At 42.1% G+C, this 20,351-nt stretch overlaps 1 protein-coding gene and 1 long non-coding RNA gene across 12 annotated transcripts in view; one reads left to right on the forward strand and one right to left on the reverse strand.

The window, feature by feature from the left end:
* PDE4D (phosphodiesterase 4D) overlaps positions 1–20,351 on the reverse strand; it is a 1,644,269-nt gene that overhangs the window by 958,754 nt on the left and 665,164 nt on the right. The gene's annotated exons all lie outside the window — the stretch shown is intronic.
* LOC103349626 (uncharacterized) lies at positions 385–15,308 on the forward strand. 2 transcript variants are annotated; one of them, XR_016220771.1, is made up of 3 exons: positions 385–805; positions 4,669–4,789; positions 12,677–15,308. It is a non-coding gene; the product is annotated as an uncharacterized LOC103349626 (long non-coding RNA). The 2 variants fall into 2 exon arrangements; XR_517793.5 differs by having other exon boundaries at positions 392–831.

Here is a 20,351-nt window from a genome sequence, read left to right on the forward strand (position 1 = left end):
CGCGTCTTGCCTGCTGCTAAAACGAGGTGCTTTCCTGCCAGAGTTCAGCAGGGATGTGGATCTGCACGGACTCGCTCTTGCACACGGACGCAGTGTACCCCCTCCCCCCCGCCTCTTTTTTCCCCTCCTCCCCTCTCGTAAATTGCTGAACATTTGCTCCAAACTCTCCAAGTCACCCACGTGTTTGTCCTCCCCTTTTGCTGTCCAATTTACTTCCCGACTTCACAAAGAGATACTGGAGCCGTTTGCAGGCTTGGAGCTGCCATCCTGGGACCCAGGCCCCCCCCCCCTTAGTCTGATCTGTGCCGCCGACCCCTCCTCACTTCGGGTGACCGGGTGCTTCCCGGGCTCCAGCCCTGGCCAGACCTTCCCGCTTCCTCCTCCTCAGCCCGGAGCACGCTGAATTGGCTGTTGGGTTTCACTTGCCAGGGTGGGATGGAGTGGGTGGGAAGGGCTGGCGGGGGGAACAGACCGCTCTGGAGCGCGCGCGCGCACACATAGCCCCAGTGAACCTCGCCGCACTTTCGGGGCTTCAGACACACCTGAACCGTGTCCGCCCCAGCATGGAGAGAGGCACGCCCCTGCACGCCCTCCCCTAACGGCCAGGCTAGGATCAGACCCAGGGTGCGGGTCGCTGGTGGTCATCAGACCAAGTAGGAGAGCTGCCAAGAGGGGGAGGTGACCCTTGGCCTGAACTGGGGAGGGGGCGCCCTCCACTCACCGCCTGAGTCCCTGGAACGAAGAGGGCCAGGACATCCTGGATTTCTTCAGGCCGGGTCGGTGGCCCGTCTCCACGGCGTAGGAGGTGCGGTCCATGGCGCGGCAGTACAGGTAGCGCTCCGTGTCCGAGTAGCCACGATGCCGGACGCGGCCAGTGGCCCCGCTCGAGGCGTAGCGGCCACGGGCAGCAGTGGTCGGCGGCGGGGGCGGCGGCAAGGGGGGCGGCGGCGGCGGCTGCAGCGGACCCTGGGGCTGGGGCTGGGGCGAGGGCGGCGGCGGCGGGGGCAGGTGGTGATGGGGGTGCAGGAGGCGGAACTGGGGCTGCCGGAGCGGGTACTGGTGGTGCTGCTCGTGCCTCCAGAGATGCTTTGGGGCTTTGAGCGTGGCCCCGCCGGCGCCGTCGCTGCTCTCACCGCTGGCCACCCGGGCCGGCAAGCTGCTGCCCTCCGCCTCCATCCTGGCTCGGGGCTCCGCGCCCTGCTGCCCAGCCTGGGTTCACAGCGCCAGCCGGGAGCGCCTCCCCGATGCTGCTGCTGCTGCCGCCGCCGCCGCCGCCGCGCTGCTACTGAAGCCCACAGAGCCTGGGCTCAGCTTCCACTCGAAGCCACCAGGGGTTCGGGGCTCCGTCACCAGGAGGGATCACGGATGCGACCTGGCTCGTCCTCCGTGGTCTTGGCAGACAAGTGCTCCTGGGCTCCCCGGGTCACCAGGGCTGGGACGCGCGGGTCAGGCGCGCTCTCCTTCCTCCTTTTCTTCTTCCCTTCCTTCCTCTGGGCGCCGGCGGCGAGAGTAGGAATTGTTAGCAGCTGGAGCCGCGGCAGCGCCCGCGGCTGCCGCCTCCTGCGTCCGGGGGCCCCAAACCCTGATCTCAGAGCAGCTGAAAAGTTGGACAGCTCCCGACTGGCGAGCCGGAGCTCTGACTTTCTCCAAATCCACTCCAGCCAGTCAGAAGTCAGACCCGTCCGCCAGGGCCTTCCCCGCCTCGCGCCCGCGCCGCCCTCCCCCACTGCGCCCCACTGCCCCGGAGGCTCGCTCTTCACCTCCACTTGCCTCAGTGCTCTCGGCGAGATGGGGTTTGGTGATTGCTGGCTGGCTCTCAGAGCTCGTTAACGAGCCCCATGCCGGGGCTTCCAAACACAAGGCAAATACCAGGGTTGTGACCTGGCAAAGTTGCCCAGGATGGTGTGTGCGCGCGTCGCTCAAAAACTGGATCTGGGTGAAGATCCAGTATTAAGATGAATGCAGTCTCTTTCCTTAATATAGGACTAAATATTGTGTAGATCTTTTCCCACGGCACAGAGAATTTGCAGGGGTTCTTCATGAAGATCCTGGGCCAGCTAGGATCTGTGTCGGGGGAGCAGTCCTTAATTACAGAGCCATGGCTGAGCTCGCTGGCCACAGCTGAGGCTGGGGCACCTGTCGGTGGCAAGCCTCTGGTCATCTTCAGCGCCTGCCTGTAATTTACCTTCCTGCCACTTCCAGTAGAGCACAGCTCAATTATCAAAGCATTTTAAAACCTCTTGTGCCATTATCATTCCACAGAAATTAGAGTCATATTTGGCACTGAAATCCAAATTCAAGTTTTGTTTGTCTCCTTTCTGTTAATGTTTTCCTGCAATGTCGAATGTCTTTGGGAGCCAACAGAATTTCAGAGTACAACATGGGCACAGATTCTGCTACTCCTTTTTTTGTATATTACTACATTATTCGAACATGAAATGTCAGTTGCTCAATGTTAACATAATTCTAGAATTATTCTTTGTGGCAGTTACAAGAGTACCATCCATTATTTGAAAGATAATATATTTAGGATTCACAAGAGTTTGTTGGCAGTGTAATCATTCTATTCTCTGCACATACTCAGTATTTTCATTGAATATATGTGTTTTATTCATACCACGTAATGAATACTGAAGCACCAGGATCAGGAGCCATGTCTCACACTCTCCAGAGTGCTGAAATCCAGTGCTCTCCACATAGTCAATCTCAGTACAGATGCCATTGGGAAAATAACGTCAGTGTCAACTGATGCTCACTTTGATCGTTGGTAAAGACAGTCCATGAATACACACAAGTGTCCTCTTCTGTAAGTGGCAGCAGTGAAATTAATATCATGCAGAAAACCCCCTGCATCTCTTCATGTAATTTATGCACGTATATTAGGTAGGGGAACTCTGCTCCAATGTGCACAAAATCAGAGGAAGGCCAGGTCTCAAGAGGAACAAGGCAGTTCTCCCAAGCACTGCGACCCCTTTTGTACAATAATACCATACCTGAGAAGGTTGCTCTCACCCCTTTGCAGACACATGTGTGACTAATTGCAGTGGCCAAAGTATTTGCATGCCTGCAATGGCATCAAGGCAGTATCTTCCCAAATGTGTACAGAGAGAAAAGGAAGTGTTATGTAGTATAAACTGCTATTTTCTTTTAATTCATTGCATTATTAACACTTGGAACCATTTCAAAGAAGTATACACATTTTTTTGAAATGGTTTCCACCTTTCCTTGCAATATAACATAGCAAAATATCTATCTGAAACTTCTACGCTAACTTCTGAAATACTAACGGTGCAAGTCATTTATTTTATTTATTTGAGAGAGAGAAGAGAGAGAGAGAGAGAGAGAGCTGGTTCATTGCCTAGATGCCAGCAGTACCCAGGGCTGTGTGAGACAGAAGCTAGCAGGTTGGAGCTCACTACTCAGTTATCTCATTTGGGTGACAGGGACTCAGCTACTTGAACAGTCATCTGCTGCCTCCCAGCGTGCCCATCAGTAGGAAGCTGGCAATAGACTTGAACAAGGCACTCCTGGGCACTGTGATGCAGGTACCTGGGCAATGTCTTAACCACCAGGCAAAATGCCCAGCCTTAAATTTATGATTCTCTTTGCAGATTAAACAGAATAATTCAAATCTAACCTGCTTATCATTGTCTGTTTGCCCCTTCCTTTTAATTCATGAACACTTTCTTTTGACTGTATTCCCTAGTAAATTTTAAAAAGTGGTTTTTATTGTAGAAGTAGAAGTCAAGGACATTTTAAGCTATAAGAAAATCATTTCACATGTTACTAATTTGTAGAGTTTTCAATTTTTTTATAATTGCAAAAGATTATTGATAGTAGTAGTTTATTGTGTAGCCTTTGAGGCACGGGTTCCAGCGTGCCACTTCGTAGTCACATGATCTTAAATTGTTTACCCTCTCCATCACTTCTATGCAAAATAATGTCTTTATTACCCACCACACATAATCTTGCAGTTGTTTAATGAGATAATACTTAGCACAATGACTTCTATGCAATAAATACTTGATAAAAGGTAGTGATTTTGATGATTCCTGCCAGACTTGAAGGCATCCTGAGTATTATTTTAATCAGTCATCACCAACCTTGGCTGCATTTAGGGAGCATCACATGGGGAGCTTTAAAAATGAATCACCTTGGTGTGTGTGGGGGATTCCCTAAAGCAGACAAGGGCCTTTACTAAGCCTTCCAGGTGATTCTGAGTTGCAGGGGAGGTTGGAAACCAGTGCCCTGCCTGCACAAATGAAGCCAGCATTTCTAGCCGAGGAGCCAGATAGCAGCATTTAAGAGAGGCCCAGGTGACTTCATATATCTATAACTACTACTCTAATGATATTGCCACATGCATGGTTGCAAAAACACACTATGTGCTGTTAGTTGATTTGCCCATATATATCAAAGGCACTACCAGCTTAACAGCTCATTTCTCATGAAACTAAGTACTTTATTACTTCAGCTATATGTTAAGAGAAAATCTTAAGGGTATTAAAAGTTGAGTATTCCCAGCCTTCAATTTAAAAACTCTTTACTCATCTATGGATTTGGTGCTTATAATTAAAACAACAAAACATGTAAGCTTTTCAATTGGCCCATTTGTTTTTCCTGTTTATAGGATAAAAAATACCCATTTTCTCCACTTTTTACCCATAGATATTGGAGTTTTGTGGCACAGTCCAAGAGGGTCTTTGTGAGTTTCTGGGTTACTTTTGGACATTCCTGAAAGCTATCAGCACTTACCATCAGCACATCAGTATAAAAAGTGAAAAATCAGGTAAGTGTCTTTTTCCTAAATACAAAGTTAGTTGGTTCCATTACCATAAAATAGAAATTATACACCACCATCCTTTTTTTGCCAGTGCATTTCAATTCTACCCTAACAATACAATCAATCACTCATATCCTGCCAGGCAATTAACAAGAGCGAACATTCCTATCAATAATGATGGAGATCCAACAGCAGTGATGTCAATTAAAAGCTAGCGGAGAGCAAGCACCATTTTTACCCAGAACACAGAATTAAATGGTAAACTTTAATAAGGGTTCTTTTTGATCTTGGCAATGAAATATTTAACCATACTTTTATTTTGTGCATATCCTATGTCTACTTTAATACACATGTTTTATTTGTTGAGCTGCATCAGTCTGATGTCAGTAAGCTTAAAACTGGACATTTTCATCAGCAGTTGCACAAATCCAAATTGCTGTGTAGTTAGGAACATCCAAAGGTACATTGAGAGTCTGAGATTTCACACAGGTTTGCAATCTTCAGTCAAAATCGGTTTAAGGGTGTTTCCTTGAGATATAGGAAGGGCACTTGTAGGGAGCAACTGGGAGCAACTCGGACTAGACTGTTACTGGAATTAAGACTTATTCTATGCATCTGCTCTCCCACAATATGGCGCTGGGAGAGGAGGAAACAGCTTCTACACAGCTGCCTCCAGTTCAACCAATAAACAGCAGGACCTGCTCCTGATTGGAGGAGGGCAGTGTACTCGGCGTGTGGGTAGCAGAGTTGGGATTGGTGGAAGAGGACTATAAATGAGGAGAGAGACAACATGCACAAGGAACATCTATCTGAAGGAACACCTGTGCAGTCCCCAAGAGAGCTGGCCGGCGGTGTGCCGCTCCCCCGCGGAAGTGGGGAAAGTGGCAGGGGGAACCGCCCTTCCACAGAGGTGGAGGGACGGTAGCCAAGCCGGGAAGAACCAGCAGCAAACCCGGGGAGGGCAGAGCAGACAAAAGAACAGCGCAGGGTCTTGTGTTGTTCCTCCACGAAGACGGGGAGCGACATAATGGTGCCGTGACTCGGATATGAAGCCTAGGCAGGGTTTAGTGTCATTCCTCCATGAAGAGGGGGAGTGACATAATGGTGCCGTGACTCGGATATGAAGCCTAGGCAGGGTTTAGTGTCGCTCCTCCACGAAGATGGGGAGCGACAGGCACTTAAACTTGTAAAAATCTCTATATATAATAGATAGCATTGTCAATACTACAACTAGCAAAAAATACCAGTATTAAAGTCTTTACCCCATGGTTTCCAACATATTAAGTCATTTCTAATGATTTTTTCCCTAATATGACTTAAGTGATATGCAATCAATATTAAACTAAGTAATGTTGCATTTGAGCACCCTGGTGTCTTTGACTAGCAGACTAGCAGCATTGTAATCTCAAACTGATGGGTAGCTCACTATCACCAGAAATCAATTTTGCAACTTTATAATAACTCAACTCTGCTTGCCAATTCAAGTTAAAAAAATATCACTTTATGTAATACATGCCAATTTTCCATGCAGATTTTGGTATTTTATCCATGAATACACACTAAAAATTGCATTTTCATGGAGCTTTGTGTCTTGTAGAGATAATGAATAAATAAGCACATAATTTGGAAGAGAGAGGGATATGTGTCTGTTGTAGAAACACAGGAAGTACAGAGTACAGGGACATCCAATTCTTTGGGCTCCATGAGTCTTCTTAAAGGAGAGTGGGATCTACGCTGAAGCCAAGAAGTCATGTAAAAGTGGAAATTTCTCACTTACAGGTGTATGAGCATTTGTGGATGGTGTGTGTGTGTGTGTGTGTGTGTGCGTGTGCGCGCATGCGCATGTACAGTAGTAAGGATCAAGGAATAAAGGCATTCTGAGCAGAAACTAGCAAGGCAAGCTTAGAGAGGAGAGAATTTATGGGCACTGGACATTCAGAAAATGGCAACTAATTCTGTATATTGGTGAAAACAGCTAAGGAAGTACACGGAAGCCTGAAGAATCACCTCTGAGTGGTTAACAAAAGAGGCCCCCTTCCAGATGGAGCAGGTTTTAATATTGATGGGTAGGATGGAAAAAGAGAAAAGCAACAATGTGGGAAAGGAAAGTTCATCATGTGTTTTCCCTGAGGGGATAAGGAAGGGAAGGTGAACTATATAAAAGATCTGCCTTAAACCAGACAAATGTCAACATTTCCATGTTAACAGGAAAGAAAGAAGAAAGGATGGCAGTACAATTATCACATTTCTTGAACATTTAACTTTTGGCATCCTGTCAAACACTTTTCACACAGTATTTTACTTAATCCTTGCAACACCATACTTTTTCTTGACATTTGGATGGTTTCAAAATCCTGAGTCAGCAGAGACTGAAGAACTGTGCCAGTCCACTGCAGATATTGAACACAACCTGTGTGACTGTACCTCTATATAGACAACACCTGTCCACCTGATTATCTCAATAGTCATGATTTCATCCAGCTAATATTTACTGACTACTTAATATGCCCAACACTAAATTCTGGAGGAAAAAAGTCAATTATGAAACATTCTGCCTCCCCTGTTCCCATCGGAAGAGGCAAGATCATCACTCAGTAACATTTATAAATATATCATATGGGGCTAAGTGTTATGGAACAAATTTAAGCAAGTCAGAGTGGGATGTTTAGGAATGAAGTTGTAATAAAGTGTCCAAGGAAGGATTTTATGATTAGGGAGAATATGAGCAAAACCCTGAAGTAGGAAACAGGGTGAGTCCATCTTCCAGGCTAAGAGAACAGCAAACGCAGACACTGACAGAGCAGCAAGCCTGTTGTACTTAAGGAACAGGAGAGACCAATGGTCTGGGGTAAAGTGAGGTGGAGACTGCTTGCAAACGAGGACAGGTCAACAAGGGCTGTTGGCAGTGGTAAGCATTTTGAGTCTGTTATTTGTATTCAAATGGATACACACGGTTAGATTTTAAGCTTAATTAAATTTAGACTCCCAATATTCTCTTAAAATGTCTCCTAAAGATTACATTAGAAGTTATTCTGTATGTAGAAAGAGAGTATGGCTAGAAGACATTTACTATAGTGAAGAAAATATTTCTTCCTAGAAGATTACATGTCTATATTTTATTGTAAAGCCACAAGATACTCATAAATACTTAAAGCTCTATAATGTTCCATTATTGAAATGACTATGAAGTCATGGCCCATCAGACAGTAGCATTATGTTTTAAGTGAGTAACAGTTACCAAATCCTTTAGAAGATGTCATAGAGCTTTCAAAGTGACTGGTTGGGGAGCCCTGATTACTCAAATGTTACATGTCTGTTCCAGCTGAATTTTAAAAGAGAATGGCTAACTTCTAGGGGAGTTGATAATTAAATTGAAAAAAGCATGAATCTGCATGCCTTGAAATGTCACTCTCAATCTTAAAGATGCAAAAGGGATTGTAAGGAGTTTATTGCTATGGAATTAGGCCCAACTGCCAAAGACCAAATATAGTTAACATCCTCAGATTCTTAACATTAAGATGATTTAATCTCACACTCTGAGATCTGAAAAGTAACATGTGTGGCACTAGTGAAGCAAAATATATGCATTATTTATTAATTTAGAAAAATATAAATTTAAAATAATATTTCTTAGTTTAAAATCCCTACATTAAATTGAACAGCATATTCTACCTGATGGATTTCTTCAGATGGAAGAATTATGGCAGTAACCCCATTGAAACTCATAGGGGCCATTCCTTATTTAAGGTCAGATACTCATTTAGCGTGAAAGCCTGGACTGAGCTTTGGCCAAGCTACAGGCAAAACCTGAGATCATGCCTGGATGACAAAGGGGAGAAATTAAACCCTCTTGAAAGCAAAATGTCAATGGATGGGTTATTTAATAATATCAGTGGATGAGTGGTTTAATGTTCCAGTTAATATTATTTTAGCTTTCTAATTCTGTATTAAATGACCCATCCAGTGAAATTATTAGAATAACTTTATGCCATTCATTCAAAGGATGATTTTAGAAAGATACAAAAACACATACAGTGAAAGATTGATAAAACTATTTTAATATTTAGAACTTCTATTCATCAAAAGTGATCAGGACAATGAGAGAATAAGTGAAACTAGAAGAAAATATTGTAACATGACATTATCAAGAGACTATTTCAAAATAATTAAACATTCCTCTAAATCAATAAGAAAAAAATAGAAAATTAATCAAAGTAGGAAGGGTCCTCAAAAAAATCATGGAAAGTGCTCACATGAAAAAACTATTCATGGGGGGCCCTGCACTGTGGCATAGTAGGTAAAGCTGCTGCCTGCAGTGCCAATATCACATACAGGTGCCGGTTTGAGTCCTGGCTGCTCCACTTCTGATCCAGCTCTCTGCTATAGCCTGGGAAAGCAGCAGAGGATGGCCCAAGTCCTTGGGCCTCCCCACCTGAATGGGAGACCCAGAAGAAGCTTCTGGCTCCTGGCTCCTGGCTTCAGATTGGCACAGCTCCAGCTGTTGCCACCATTTAGGGAGTGAACCAGCAGATATAAGACCTCCCTCTCTCCCTCTCTCTCTCTCTGCCTCTCTGTAACTCTGCCTTTCAAATAAATAAATAAATCGGTTTTTTAAAAAGTATTCATGGATTGCAAAATTTTTACACCAAAATAAATCTTTTAATTCCATATTCCATGAACTTTTTAAAGTCCCCTGTACATGGAAAGACAGAAGAGGGAAGCAGAACAATGACTAAATATGTGAAAAATTGATTAATTTCCTTAGGAACCAAGGAGATGCAGTAATGATTGCAGTGTGTGGGTATGTGATGTCCATTAGGTCAGCAAAATGTAGGAAGCCGGATGATATTATGTACTGGAAAAGATGTAGATCAGTGGGAACTCATATGCATTGCTGGGGGGAAAGCAATTTATGACCATTTTCTGGTAAAGGTGAACTTTCCCCTAAACTCTGATCCATAATTCTGCACAGAATAGGAAACATCTTACATGCAAACACATGCACACATGTACTCATGGACCAGAGTGTTCATAGCAGGATTGTGTAGTATTAAAACAGGTGGAAACAAACTGAACGTTTACCAAGAAAAAAAAATTAACACAAATGTTACATGACGTTACAAAATACAACTACACAAAACAACTTGGAAGAATCTTAAAAACACAGGGTTGAGGGGCAGGCATTATGGCACAGTGGTTAAGTCCACGTCCCATTATCACAGGGACTAGATTCAAATCCTGCATCTGCTTGTGATCCAGCCTCCTGCTAATGCATTCCATGGAAGGCAGCGGGTGATGGCTCAAGTACTTGAGTCTCTGCTAACCTTGCAGAGACCCAGGTGGAATGTCTGGCTCCTGGCTTAAGGCTGGCACACCCTTGGCTCCTGGGGGCAGTTGGGGAGTGTACCAGCATATGGAACATCTCTCTTTCTCTGTCTGCCTCTCTTTCTCTGTTGCCCTACTTTTCAAACAAATAAATAAATAAAACTTTTTTTCAAACCCACCCTGTTGAGAACAAAGCAAGCAACGAAAGATAACAAACAGTATGCCTTCCTCATAAAGCTCCAAAACAAAAAACATAAGAACAAAACAAAACAATCCCAAGGAAAACAAAATAATATCTTTCAGTGCACTGCTGCTCAACAGGCGTTCTTGTTAAAATGCAAATTCGGACTCAGTAGGTCTGGGGCAGGACTGAAGTTCAGTATTTTTAATAAGCTCCCAGGTGGTGTCAGTGCTGCAGGTCTGTTGATCATACTGAAGAGCTAGGTTTGAGGGTATATATGCGTAAAGGATGTTTTTTAGATATAAAAATGTATATACTTCAAAATAACCAGAAGAGCTTAACGGTTCTTAACACAGAAATTATAAATGTGGCCGGCGCCACGGCTCACTAGGCTAATCCTCCGCCTAGCGGCGCCGGCACACCGGGTTCTAGTCCCAGTTGCCCCTCTTCCAGGCCAGCTCTCTGCTGTGGCCAGGGAGTGCAGTGGAGGATGGCCCAGGTGCTTGGGCCCTGCACCCCATGGGAGACCAGGAAAAGTACCTGGCTCCTGGCTCCTGCCATCGGATCAGCGCGGTGCGCCTGCCGCAGTGCGCCGGCCGCGGCGGCCATTAGAGGGTGAACCAACGGCAAAAGGAAGACCTTTCTCTCTGTCTCTCTCTCTCACTGTCCACTCTGCCTGTCAAAAAATAAATAAATAAAAAATAAATAAAAAAGAAATTATAAATGTGTGAGGTGGTGGAGATACTAACTACTCTGATATGATTACACATTGTATACATCGCTCAAATTTCCATACTGTATTGCATAAATATGTATAAACACTACATGTCAGTAACAACAGGAAAAGTTCCCAGGTCTTGTTGATACTACAGGTCTGTGGATCACACTGACAGGCAAGGTTTTAGAGCATACATATATGTACTTTTTTAATTTATTATTTGAAAGGCAGAGTGACAGAGAGAAGGAGAAACACAGATAGACAGAGACAAATTATCCATCTGCTGGGTCACTCCCCAAATGTCCTTAACAGCAGAGACTAAGAAATGCCAGGAACCTAGAACTCCATCTGGGTGGGTAGCAGTGATCCAAGTACTTGCGCCATCTTCGACTGCCTTCCCAGGTCCGTTAGCAGGAAGTTGACTGGAAGTGGAGTAACCAAGACTCGAATCAGCACTCTGATATGGGAGGGGGGCCACACAAGCTGCTTGACCTACAGCCCTACAACACCCACCCCTGATGTTTCTTTAAAGTGTTTAGAAAGGGAAAGATTATGCAACCCATAACATGGTAGATGGTTGTTTGCTGGTGAGTGGGGAAGGAAAAAATGGTGTATGGGAATGAAGGGGCACAAAGGTGGAAACAATACACTGGCAATTCTGCAGTTCAAAAATTATATGCCCTAGGAGCCAGCATTGTGGCCCAGCAGGTTAAGCCACAGCATGTGACACCAGCATCCCATATGAACACTGATTCTAATCTCTGCTGCTCCATTTGAAATCCAGATTACTGCTAATGGCAGCAGAAACTGCCGCAAGTACTTGAGCCCCTGACACCCATTTGGAGACCCAGATGGAGTTCCAGGCACCTGGCTTCAGTCTGGTTTAGCTCTGGCTGTTACAGCAATTTGAAGAATGAACAAATGGATGGAAGATGCCTCTCTCACTGTCCCTCTCTATCTCTCTGTAACTATGCCTTTCAAATCAATCAATCAATCTTTTTTTTTTAAATTAAGTGCTCTAAAACCTACTTATACATTGCACAGGATCTTTTGCATATATTGAATATTGGCTTTATAATAAAACTGATAAGGACAACAAAGTCCACACAGGGCAGGGGAACCACACTGTTCCCAACAGAACAGAGAAATCTGAGATAGGGAGAAGCAATAAGCAAAGTAGAGTTGAATATCCAGGCTTTAGAAGAGAAAGTTGCAACCCATTTGTGGATACTTTGGGTCTATAAACTCCCCAAATTAAATCTCTGCCCAAATTTTTAAAATTGTGGTTGCATAAAAAATGTAGGGGGTACAAACAGAATTCTGAGCTAAAAATAATTACTAACTTCTTTCCAGTAGAAGTCATCCTTCTCTCAAAGTTTAGCTTTGGGATGAACACTGAATTATGATAAAAGGAGGAGAGTCTGCTCCATCCTTTGTCCATGATTTCCCCATTCTGGTACAAGTTCTGAAATGCCCAATATTAACAGCCCATGCACCCATAGTAAGTTTCTTGCACATAATGTCTAACTACTTGAAGAGACAGAGGTGTAAAATGTAGAGGGCAGGCCCTCTAAATGCCAATGAGGACTAATATTTATTGTTTACAGTGAGCCAGGGATTTTTCTAACAGTTTTTCAAGAACTAATGCATTACTACTCCCATTACGCAGGTAAGGATCCTAGGCATGGACAAAATGGCAACTTGGCCAAGGGCACACAACCAGTAGATGAAGCCAGGGTTCCTTCCGACTGCCCACTCCAGAGCTCATACTCCAGAGTGTCCTGTGCACTTCTCTGCAGTTCCTGTACCTGGTCCACTATGAATACGTCTTGTAACCAAGGACACTGTCAAGTTCCGCATGAATGAAGCAGAATGTTCTATTTAAGAGAAGGAATGTACGTGTCAGGCGGAGCTACTTTGAATTCCTAGAACTTGTGTGTTTTTGTCAAGCTTTGTAACTTTGCTGAGTCTTAGATTCCTTATCTGTAAATCAGTTATTCATGATAACAGTTTGTAAGGATCAAATAACCTATAATTACCAATCTATAATTACTAAATAAATAATCTATAATTACTAAAAGGCATTAGAAATTTAAATCCAGGCCTCTCTTGCCTTTAGATTTGTGCAAAATACTGTTTAACGTACCTAGCAAATATACAAAAAACTGAGACATTTATGTGTTCTCTCTTCCTCCCCCATCATACGGTTATTGTAAGGAAACACAAGGAAAGGCACTCCAGATGCCCAAATTAGAGACCTTTGAGTGACAGGAGACAGATTCCTTCCCACGTGTCAAGATTAGCCCCCCAAGTTTTCACTTATAAGCCTCTAAGGGGTCTGTGAATATTTTAGGTGATTATCCAAGACCACCAAATGCAATTCCTAATGTCACTTTAGCTATTGTTAATTGGAAGATGAAAAAGTCTAACTCATTAAATTGAATGGCTTTTCCTCAAGTGACAGACGTGTTATACTTTCCAGTAGTACCACAATTCTCCCTTAAGTTCTGAAGTAAACAAAGCTGCAAAGAAGCTCTAGGCATTGACAGAAGCTGAGTTTCTTAATCTGTCCTCAAGGAATACACGTTCCTCCCAACAAGGAGGAATTAGGATCAGTACCTGGGGCACCCGACAAACTAACTTGGAGTACAGCCCAGTTCGTCGGTTGCTTTACAAATGTGACATTTTAAAGGACGTAGTACCTTTTTTTTTAACACTGGGAAAAGGTGCTGTTTATTCTGATAGAATTATCCAGCTTCCATATAGCTTGTGAGTAGAATAGAAGAAAATAAAAACTTCAGAACAGGGTGGCAGATGGGGAATATATGGAATGGCATTTGGCACAGTGGCTAAGATGCCACTTGGGCTACCACCACATTGTATTGGAGTGCACGAGTTTTCTGTCCAATTCCAGCTTCCTGCTAATGCTCACCTCAGGAGGCAGTAGGTCATGATGGCTCAAGCGCTTGGATCTCTGCTACCCATGTGGGAGGTCTTGAGGGAGTTCTAGGTTCCTGACTTTGGCTTGGCCCAGTCCTGGATGTTGAGGGCATTTGGGGAGTGAGCCAGTGAGTATGGAAGATCTCTGCCTTCCAAATTAAAAATGAATAAATTAATTAATTAAAAAAGGAAAAAATATAAATTTACATTCAAGACAGGCTGCCCAACATGTTAGCTTTTTAACATGTTTCGCTTGCATACTCTATCTTCTTAGAGACTTGACACAATGGTGCATGATTTTGTCTGTTTTGATCTGCGTAGTTGTGACACAGTATTGGAAGAAGGAGAAGGCAAAGAACCATCATTCTGCTCAGCATGACACTACCATCTGAAAATAAATGGAAGATCCAGTCTAATATTACTAAGGCTGAGTAATTCTTCCCCCTAGCTCCATGCATGGCAAACAGCATATTTTCTTCATGCATAAATAATAGAAATCTCATCTTTTGAACACACTGAATTGTTCTGAATGCTTTGTGGAGAGTGCCAAGTGCAGATCTAGATTTATTTGCAAGTGGCTTCTGTGCAGGTTCAAATATGTGGACTCACTGACCAATTATAAACCACAGATTGGGCTAATTGGCCCACTTCTTCTTTGACGTTGGTCATATAATCCATAAATAATGAATGTATTCAGTCATAAACAGCAGATCCAGTAGTCTCTTTGCAGTTAAATATTAGCTTTTATTTTTAAAAGTATGCCTTTCATCGTGGTTTTTAATGGAATTGGCACAACAGGCAGAAAACCCTGAGTTTTCAGTTCCAGCTTTGACACCTTCCATTGGTCCTAACCAATGACAGGTGGGTTTCATTAGATTCTCTAAGCATCAGTTTTCTCATTGTTGAGGATTATAACAGACCCAGCTTTACAAAGTTATTAATGGACTGAATTACATAAGAGATGTGAAAGACAAGGTTATATAATTAATATACATATAATACATATTATATATACATGTCATATGTATATACACAGTCTACATAATAAATATCCTATGTATATAAATAGAAACATACATTATTTTATTATATATAGTATATAAAGGGATAAAAAAGCTACTTGTATACAACTACCATTTCTTTTTTTTTTTTTTTTTGCTTTCAAACTTTTATTTAATGAATATAAATTTCCAAAGTACAGCTTATGGATTACAATGGCTTTCCCCCCATAACGTACCTCCCACCCGCAACCCTCCCCTTTCCCACTCCCTCTCCCCTTCCATTCACATCAAGATTCATTTTCGATTCTCTTTATATACAGAAGATCAGTTTAGCATACATTAAGTAAAGATTTCAACAGTTTGCTCCCACACAGAAACATAAAGTGAAAAATACTGTTTGAGTACTAGTTATAGCATTAAATCTCAATGTACAGCACACTAAGGACAAAGATCCTACATGAGGAGTAAGTGCACAGTGACTCCTGTTGTTGACTTAACAAATTGACACTCTTGTTTATGGCCTCAGTAATCACCCTAGGCTCTTGTCATGAGCTGCCAAGGTTATGGAAGCCCCCTGAGTTCACTGACTCTGATCATATTTAGACAAGGCCATGGTCAAAGTGGAAGTTCTCTCCTCCCTTCAGAGAAAGGTACCTCCTTCTTTGATGACCTGTTCTTTCCACTGGGATCTCACTCACAGAGATCTTTCATTTAGTTTTTTTTTTTTTTTTTTTCCCCAGAGTGTCTTGGCTTTCCATGCCTGAAATACTCTCATGGGCTTTTCAGCCAGATCTGCATGCCTTAAGGGCTGATTCTGAGGCCAGAGTGTTGTTTAGGACATCTGCCATTCTATGGGTCTGCTGTGTATCTCACTTCAACTACCATTTCTGATGTGACTCCCTGTCCTGGAGTGCTGGTTAAGTCCCGGCTGCTTCACTTCCTACCCAGCTTCTGACTAACATGTGCCACACAAGATATCAGGTGATGACTCGAGTACTTGGGTCCCTGCCACACATGTGGGAGCTCCTGGATGGAGTTACAGGCTCCTGGCTTTGGCCTGGCCCGGCCTTGGCTATTGCAAGCATTTAGGGCATGAACAGCAGATGGAAGATCTCTCTCTTTGTCTCTCTGCCTTTCAAATAAAAATTTTTAATAAAAAAGCAAAAAAAAATTTCTACAGGTGAGGAAAAGTTATCCTAAGTAACTGCCACAGATTTACATAATTAAAAAATACTTAATTTCAGTTCTAGTCAATATTTTTGCACTTTCAAAGCCTTTTATAGTTCTTTATTGAAGGAATTTACCAGATTTACTACGGAGTCAAATTTCCATTTTCAATCTGGAACCTATTTTTCTAGGAAACTATGGTAGGAAAAGTACTTAATGTCCTAAGGTAGGAGAACAGTTAACCAGTTAGCATTCGGAGCCAGCCTATTAATCCCCAATTGAAATATCATAAATGGCAATCAAGCAGGGGCAAGCAAACTGTGGCTATGGGATCAATCTAGCTTAGCTTCTGTTTTTGTAAAATTTTATGGGAACCCAGTCACAACCATTCATTGGCTAGTTGCCTACTAGAAGTGCTACTTTCATGCTACAATGGCAGAAGTGAGGAGTCGTGACAGAGACTGTACCCCACACACACTAAAGTTGCTAAAGTACTTACTAAATGGATCTTCACAGGAGTGGTTTGCTGACTACTGACGAATAAGCGAGTACAAGATGACAAGTTCTGTGACCAACAAGCCAGCATTCATAATACGCTCTCTAGGAGGATATACTCCCTGTTGAGTTTGGGCAAAATGTGCTTCACGGTGCTGACAGAGGACTTTAGCAGCCTCTGTGTCAGCCTCAGAGGGGCACGAGGGCATAAGAGGCTATGAGAAGTCCAGCGTGGAGTTCTGATTGAGGTGGCTCACCCCAGAGGAAACCTTTCTCCCAGGCTTCCTTGGCTGTCCTGTTTTTCTTTCAACTGAAATGTCTCCAGTATCCTCATTCTTCTGTCTCTATTTGGCTTCCTTCATCTTTTGCAAAGCTCAATGCCTTCCCTCTTTTAAGCCAAACATACTTTAAGAGCACTAGGGATATAATTATTATCTACATTTAACTGAAACTGATCCATACACAGGGCTTTTATTCTTCAAAAAACTTGGATTTCTTTGCCTTTTTCCTTCCATGGATGGAATTAAAGACCATAACTTTGAGAATTTTAAGAAAATAGATCCACGTGAAAGAAATGTTTCTAGGTGCTAATAACCCATATCACACCTCAATTATGAAGATAATCTATGAAAATACTCCTATGTTGTTAATTAGAAGCAAAATAATTTGTTCACTTGTATAAAGGAAGGTATGAAATGAAAGAAAGTAAAAAACTATTTATTTGAAAAGTAGAGTTACAGAGAGGTGTGTGTGTGGGAGAGAGAGAGAGAGAGAGAGAGAGAGAGAGAGAGAGAAAGAGAGAGAATCATTCATACCCGAATGGCTGCAAAACCAGGGCTGGACCAAGCCAAAGCTAGGAGCCAGGAGCTTCTTCAGGGTCTCCCACATGAGTGCAAAGGCCCAACCACTTGGGCCATCTGCTGCTGCTTTCTCAGGCTTATTGGCAGGGAGCTGGATCAGTAGTGCAGCAGCCAACACTTGAACCAGTGCCCGTGTGGGGTGCCACTGCTATAGATGGCAACTTAACCTTCTGCACCACAGCCCCAACCCCAAAAGTCAAAAAATTTTAAAAATGGGATTACTTTTAGAAACATTGCATTTGATTATTGGTGACTGATGAAAACCAGTGGAAATGGCATGACTCAAAATTAACATCAGTCTGATAATTATCCTAATTTGTACTGAAAATTTAATCTTCATAACTTTCACCAGTGACATTCTTGATGGCTTAATGAGGTCAACTAGAACCTAACAGTAACAATTATCTCCATATTTTCTTAAGTGCTCATCCTGAAAGTTACTCTATTCTTCAAAGGAAAAACATCCAAAACTTTATATTTTATCTGCTATGGACTGTAATTCCAGGAACTGTATTTGTATTATTCAGGCCAATAATTGAGGTCCATATTCTGATAAATCTCTAGGAAATGGAAAATATTATTCTAAATTAGAATTATTTCCCCCATTCCAGGATGTAGAACAACTGTAACTACAAAGATGCTCCAATATATTCCCTAGAGTTGGCCTCTTAGCTAAATGAGAAAGATTAAGATAATTGAGAATTCTACATCCACTTTCAAAGACTAATGATAAAAGGAATCCAGGAAACTTAACTGAGAATTAGTTAAATCCATGATGGGGAAAAGAAATCATTAGAATACATCTGAATATAATACAAATTTAATTTTTTTCTGGATTTCTTTTCTATGTACTTGCATTGTCATACTCATCATTTCATACTGTATTTTCTCATTTGTTCACATGTGGGCCTTATCTTTATGTGCACTAATGCTTTAAAATGAATTAATCGACTCACAAATCCAGATATACAAACAAAAAATATCAAATAAGTTGAATTAAGTATACTAATATCAACTTATACTATTTCATCTGATTTCTAGTGTGCAAACATTTCTAAGTCTCATCAACACTTCCTTGGCAGCCATCACTTTCTTTTCATCCCTACTTCCAAAATTATAGTGCAAACCTCACCTCTTCACTCCTGGATTACTAAGACAGTCTCTAATTTAGTATTATTCAAAATATGGTCTGAAGTTCACTTATATCAGACTCACACTGGAACTGGTGAAGATGGAGATTGTGGGCTCTCTGCACTCTTCCCGAATCAGTCTCTGGAGTAAGGCCCGAGAATGTGCCATTTTAACAAGCTCCCTGGGTGAATTCTTGAGCCCATTAAAGTTAAGAACCAATGTTCTGACTGCTTTTTTCCTTTCTCATCTCTCCCTATTTTCAGAAAAGTGTACACATTTCTATCAGCTTAGTCATCCTGACATGCTGTCCTTGTCCTACCTCTTCTCTTCAGAAAACCTTCAATGATTCCCCATTATTCATTCTTACAATAAAGTCTCACTGTCTTAATTTGACAATCAAATTATCGTCTCTTTGGGGTGTTGACACAATATGGCCCAAAATTATTTTTCCAAATTACTAGTCTTGCAAAGATGACAAATTCATTCCTGGTTTTATGCATGCAACCCCATTTTTTAACGTCCCTCATGCCCTACGCCCAAACTGAGAACACCCTCTACTCATTCGATTGTAAACACAAAACAATGCCAACTTTTTCTGTCGTGCCTTCCTCGATCTTCCCTTTTTATGAGCTCATATCCCTTACTGTTCATACTATTCATATGGCATTTTATCACAGACTGCCTGTGCTGCCTCTTGAACTGTCATCTAATTTTTAATATGAGTCTGCACATCTCATTTTTGTATCTCAATTGTGAAGTTCCTGCCGGGAAGAACATTGTGTATCAACTGTGCTTCTAGCATACCTTTGTACGATGAATATTTTTGAAATGACTAAATGAATAAAAGATTGACTACTTCTCCATTGTTTTAACCAATTATTTGGCTGATACGATTGACTGTTTTGGAATTGCACATAATACGTTTCAGCAGATTCTCTTATTTTACGAGCTTATACCCCTCTCATTTTCACATACCAAAGAGCTTTATAACTACATTCATGACTACCAAATTGCTCTCAAATGAGACAAAATGCCAGCAATAGGGGAATCGGCTACTCTGGTCTAAATATTGGATTCAAGTCTTGTTTGCTTGTTCAACTGGAAGAAGAGCTTGGAGTTCAAGGCATTGCTCTGCTTATTTGATACCCAGTCACACAGTCACAACTGTATTACTGCTCTCAACACATCAAAGCTGCTAATTTGGGTCGTATGAATCCCAGTTGGATTCTCAACTGTAAGCAATTTTCCCTCTGATACATATAATCTCAAATATTAAAGGATTCCATATCCAAAACACAAAGTCAGAAATCACAGTGCAGTGGAACACCAGGGGCTGGGCTAGGGTCCACAGCAGTCTTCCAGGGAGTGGGCAGTGGGCTAAATGAAGAATTAGCACACAAAGTTTGGTTAACTTGAATATTGGCTTATTGGCCTACTCAAATCTAGTGTCAAAAATGGTAAACACTTTGAAGCAATTAGAACTATCTTGATAAGAACACTGAACGTTAACAAATACATTTTGAATTTAAATGGTCTTTTGATGAGGTCTAATTTACACTAGATGAATTTTTAGACATCTGAAGTAATATATAATATACTTAGTTTCTATGTACAAAATTTAGTTATTTCTCTATTTGAATGGGAAATTTATTTTTGTATAAGTTATGATTATTTCAAAGCTTTATGAGACTGATAGCTTTGTTATTATTATTTAAATTGTTGTAGAATTTTCTTTTTTCAAGCAATAAAG

This window comes from Oryctolagus cuniculus, chromosome 14, assembly GCF_051225735.1.
Source record: "Oryctolagus cuniculus isolate XC-2025 breed Fujian yellow rabbit chromosome 14, ASM5122573v1, whole genome shotgun sequence".
Taxonomy (NCBI): domain Eukaryota; kingdom Metazoa; phylum Chordata; class Mammalia; order Lagomorpha; family Leporidae; genus Oryctolagus; species Oryctolagus cuniculus.